This window comes from Ambystoma mexicanum, chromosome 6q (assembly GCF_040938575.1).
Source record: "Ambystoma mexicanum isolate Mex_15411 chromosome 6q, UKY_AmexF1_1, whole genome shotgun sequence".
Classification (NCBI taxonomy): domain Eukaryota; kingdom Metazoa; phylum Chordata; class Amphibia; order Caudata; family Ambystomatidae; genus Ambystoma; species Ambystoma mexicanum.
In genome coordinates this window covers 584,083,456-584,089,455 of record NC_090937.1, presented here as the reverse complement: position 1 = coordinate 584,089,455, position 6,000 = coordinate 584,083,456, and positions in this window count along the sequence as shown.

Below are 6,000 nucleotides of genomic sequence, written 5' to 3'. Positions count from 1 at the left end.
ATATCTCTGACCAGGAAGACTCCTATGAGGGGAGAGTCAGGGAACTGGATCCACAAAAAGACTGCCTCCCAAAATATCAGTTTGTGAAATTTGGTGGGGAACTCCAGGAAATAAAGCCCAAAAAGAGTATCCTGAAGACCTCTACCCAGTTAGGCCAGTGGAGGCAGGTGGGATCAAGAAGGATCAAGAAGCCACCTCCAGTAGCAGTGCCTCTGAGTCTGAGGACGAGTGGACTCGGGTGACTAAAACCAAAAAGGCAAACAAAATTAAGAGAGTTATGCAAAAAGAGCCCCTTAGGCAGATCAAGGTCATTAGGAGTGTAATAACTCCATATCATAAAAATGCAAAGTATTCTGTCTGGGAACACCTAGAATTATATGAACAGATGATGGACACTTTTAATCTGAAGGACAGCCAGAATTGCATACAGTACGTGAAGTGGACATTCTCTCCTGAATACTTCAGTTTCTTTGCGGGACTGGAGAATCAGAACCACTCAAGATGGTCCACCTACAGGGTGGCCATTTTAAAACATTTCTCTGCACATAGAAACCCCCAAGAGGCCCGCAAGGAGGCCTACAATCTGCAGTGCGGGGAAATCAGGCCCCACAAGAATTTGTGCAGGAGCTCAATCGTGCCTTTGCGCAGAACACCAGGAGGGTGTGCACAGATAGTCGGGAGTTCATCACCAACTTCTTCCATGCACTCCCCATATATATAATGACCCAGCTGGTGAGGGACTTTCATGAGAAGAGATCACTATACTGGGTCATAGAACAGGTGACCCACATTTATGAGGTACAAAAACCTGTAGATAGCAAAAACACAAACAAAACCCCCAAACCAGCCAGCACCCCTGCTGCTGCTAAGGTGGCGGAGGTGAAGGTTGCCCCCATTTTAGATCTGGAGATGGGAGGGGGCTAAAAATATACCTGTACAAAATCCATCCAATCAAAAAACCAGAAGGCCCTCGGGCCAATCCCAGACAGGTGGTAGTCAGGGAGCTAATCCCACAAATGGGACCCCTAACTCCCCTGATTACATTAGCCCCAGATACAAGAGTAAAAAACCCATCCTGGGGTATGTGTTAACTCCCCCATCCCAAGGGGGGGTCCAACCAGGTAGGTACCAACCCAGGAAACTTCCCTCCTAACTTTCCCCAGGGGGGCAGTAATCCCCCAAATGCCGGGTTGAGTTTCTTTCCCCGGTACCCACAAAACTTCAACCTACAGAACAACCCTCCTTTCTTTCCCCACTTTCCAGAGCCAAGACAGCCCAATCCGGATGAGGGGAGGCCAAGGGTGGAGGGTTACCCAAATCTTCCTAATCCAGGGTACTATGGGAGAAGGAATAGTTACCCTTCCCGTGATTCACCTAGGATGGACCAGAGACCCCCGTACCAGGCAGAACGGGTGTCACAACTGGAGCGCCAGGTCCAGAACCTATCCCAGGATCTGGGTCGCATGTTGAGGGCTCAACAGAACCCTCAGATGAACATGGCGGCTCAGAACCCCACAAACCAAGGGTCTGGTACTCCAGAACAATCACGGGGGGAGCACCCCGACAAGTCACCGGTTCCAGAGGAGGAGGCACAGGGGAAGGGAGGTGTAAAGCCGTAGAGGAAGCTTCCTTCCCCACCCCTGAAAAGCCCCTGGACACCCAAGAACCGGAATCAAAATCTCCTGGCCCTGAAAGTCTGCAACCCAAGGAACAGAGGGCGGCTAGGATAAATAAAGAACCGAAAAAGACCCATTTTGGGGAGGAGGTAAGTGTCCTCCAATTTGAAGTGGAAGGAACCTTAGAGGATTCTGGAAAAAAGATCTTCTCCTTCAGGGACGGGGGAACGCCTCCGAAAGAAAAATGGGTCCTAAGAGATCCTAATGAAGACTGGGTGAATGTGGGGACTTAGTTAGAATCGGCCATCATTGAACCCCAGAATGATAATCTAGGAAACCACACTGCCCAAACCTATTCTGGTGACTGCCTCCAAAAAGAGGGCAGGGGGGGCGGGCCAGAATCAGAACCAGGGGTGCCCAAAACTCCCCAAATATCCAACTGTCACATTTTTCTTGCGGATCCCCAAGCTCCCACACATAATCATGCCCAAACTACCCCGGTATCAGAGTCAAGAATCAGGAAATTGACCAACCAACTTGCACATTATCTTTGCCCCCTTGAGGAGAAGGAGGGAATATGTTATGCCCCGGTCCAAGTACAAGGGCAGTGTACAGTGTTGGCACTGGTGGACACTGGATCCCAAGCAACTCTTCTGTCAAAGAGGGCCTTTGATCAGCTGAATTCAGGAAGGGGGGAGAGATACCAGATCCTTCTCACCCCTCTTCCTGGACAACTTCAGAACTTCGATGGGAATTAAATTCGTGTCCAGGGGGACTGCAGAGCTGGAAATTAAAATTGGGCGACACAAGATGAAGCACCCAGTCATAGTCGTGGCACCGGAGGGAACCCCCTGTCTAGTAGGGAATGACATCCTCCATAGGTTGTCTTCCCTAATAGACTGTGTGAATAAGGTACTCTGGATCCAGACTCACAGGCCAATCAAATTAAAACAGAGTGTCAACCATGTTAGTCAAAATGGCACATGCAACATGGTTGAACAAAAACCAGATCAAATTAAGTTTCATCTTCAAAATAATGAAACACCCGACGTTACTATAATTGTTGGGGGACAACAAACTGGTGATGGGAACTCCTCTTCCTTTCTGCAAATCAACCTTCCTTCCAGCCTCAAGTGGCATTCCACACTGGAAGGAAATACTCTGAAATTCTATACTAATTCACCATCAGAAAATCCCAACTCCATAGTCCAGAGTGATGAGAAACCAGTTCAAAGTTTAGCTGACATACAGAAAATTAGAGAACAGTTATTCATCCCTATTCAGTTAAATGAGGGGAAGGAGTCTGTCCTCGCCCGAGTGGACTTGAATAGCGAAGAAAGCTTCATCAGCGAAGTACTATTCAAGAAACTCCCAAAAGACAAGACCCTAACTGCTGTAAAGTCAGTGTATCAATGGGTGTGGGGCCTGGAAATCCCCTGTTCCAAATATCTTCTACTTAGCAGTAATATGATCAAAATTTCTAGAGATGATAAAAGCATAGAACACAATTGTTGGGTCGTGCAAGGTGTTCCTTCTGCCTTTTACATGGGCAGTCACATCCTCAACCGACTCGAGATTAATTTGGATCCCAGTTATTGCCAAGTCCCTGGAAAGTAAATCACAGGGTCCTGGAAATCCTAAAGAAAGCCTTTCGGTCAGCCCCAGTGCTACGGTAGAAAATGGAAGTTCAGAAATGGAGGATAGGTCAACATCCCAGGCCTCACCTACAGAATCCGCATCCCCAAAGGTGACTTGACAGAGAAAAAGTGGGTCTACATCAATCAGCTAAAGAGTTGCCACCCAGGCACACTTTGCAGCGAATAGAGGAGCCTACAAAAAACCCAGTGGGGGATACATCTGAAGCATAGGAATATTTCAAATTGTCACTGAATGCATGCGTATCCCACTACTGTCATCCCGATTGGAGGACAGTTAGTGGGAAAATTGTCATAACCGCTTTGCATTCTATTTTATAGATTTGCACTGATTATACCGTCATTACCAAGGAGGACCTCCTCGGGGACATGAAGGAGAAACCCAAGGAAATCCGGGGTGTCGCTCCACACCAGAAAAGAAAATCTGAGAGAAGGCTGGGGGTATCGTTCCACATTCCAACCAGAGGCAGCGAGGAGGCGTGCCACATCATTCGCTGATGGAAGAAGGACTCATACTCAAAAAAATTCCCCCTTGCCCGACTCCCCCACGACTGAAAGTCCAGACAAAGTCGGGGACAGGGGGGGGGAATCTATGGGATATTTTGACCCGCTCAGCTATACTATACTACATCACTTTGCTGCATTGGTGCAAGAACAGCACAAAATGGCCGTGCTGACTCCTGAGCACCCCAAGATCTCGAAATTGCGTGTTTGTAACAACCAGAAAATGGATGCACCACCCTGTCACACCAGTCAGTTGGGGTGGAACCGAGTACTCACTGCAGGAATGTTCCAGTGTGCTCTGCAACATTTAACATGACTCAAAATCAGTGAATTTCACCCGTTTTTCTTCAAAACCGTTTGGTTAATTTTAGGCAGGAATCTACAATTTTGCAAAGTTATACATGTGTGATTTTTATTCTCAATTATTTTCAACCTTACATTTAGATTCAAAGTCTTTACTTTTGCTCAAACTATAGCTCATGACTGTTAGTATCTTTCCCATGTTGCTCCCATAGAGATTTGTATTGATTTAAGTATTTTTGCACACACTCATTGTTTTACCCAGCCATTTCCGAATGTCATTTTAAAGTGTAAGATTTCAAATCCGTTTTTCTCTCTTGTTTGGGGAGGGACAGTTGTATTTGAATTCTGTCTTCTATTACTTATTCCTGATTACCTGCTGCTTGCTTATATCTCTTTAGAAAAGATTATTTGTGGGTTGAGGAATATTGCAGGGGGAAATCCTAACTTAAGTGCTATCTTTTCCAAACTAGCCAAAAGTTTTCTTTTCTCTGGTGTTTTATATTTTGTCTTGCTAAAGAGTGTATTTAAGTGCATTACATATCTTCTTATTTGTTATTGTCACCACATTGGTGATTGCTGCTCCCTATTAAAAAGTATATGTTTGATTTGAATTTTAAATAAATATTACCTTTACCAATCAGCCTGATTCCTGGTCCATCGTGAGAAGGGGTGTGATATGAGTGGGATATCACTCAGAATATTGAACCTATAAATATAATAAAATAAGCATTTCAGCTGTGCGCTGCATACTAAGCTGAGAGAGTGTATCGCCTGATTGAAATACTTATCACAATACAATAGTATTACAACCCCAAATTCATAAAAACAACCACCACCCTCATGTCCACAACGTCCACAAATGCATGGAAACTGTTCTTCTGTATTAATAATAATAATAATTATTATTATTATTTAATGTGATATAGATTGGAAAATAAATTCAAACTTTACACATATTACAAATTACATAAATTAATGTTAAATCATAAAAAGACAAAACAAATCATCAGCAGATATAAAAACAGCAATAAAATAGAACAATTTTTGTTAGGGTATTTACAAGCTAATACAAAACCCAGAATCAAAGAAATCATGTTAGAATATATGTGAGTTATTATCGTTTTCCATAATTCTGTGCGATTTTAGCAGCACAGAGTAATAAATGGACATTTTTGCACAAGACAGCTTATGTCTGAGTCAGATGTGGATGTAATTGATGAAGAGCCTCTTCCTAGACAACATGACATAACAGTTCTTAACATCCCCAATACTAAGATAAATCAAGTCAGAGAGCCAGACCTATTTCAATCTGCTGCCAGACATTATACAATGCAATGAACAAGTGCATATTGCAGGTGTTAGTGCAAAAGAGCCAAAATGGGGTTTCACATATAGTTAAAGGATCGTGCACAAATTCACCCAGATAGTACAAGTTTGTATCATTTAATGTCTGACATTCTGTTAAAAGATGTCTGGCTGTCTCTAGACATTCTGGGGATTTACATAAGCGACAAACTCGCTCTTTAACAGGGATATCTTCCCTAGCTCCTACATTATACAAAGTAGGCAATTGTTGCAATCGGAACAAGATGATAAAACGTCTAAGCCTTCTAGTAGGACAGAGATACAGATAGGCTTGAGGTTTCATGAAATTGTACAATCTGAATTTCACAAAATGATAGGTCTTAAGACTGCTCAAATGAGAAAAATGTTCAAGCCAATCCCAAAGGTCCACCTTTTTTCCGAGTGCATTTAGAACTTCCTTGGTGGCAATTGCCAATATATGTGTCCAGCCAATGTCTATAAAAAATTTAGTCATGGCTTTCTGTAGAGGTGAAGTGGTATGTTTTTTAATCACTTCCTGATGGATCACAGTCAAAAAGGGATTGGGCGAGCAGCCAATCATCTTAAGATAGAACCCT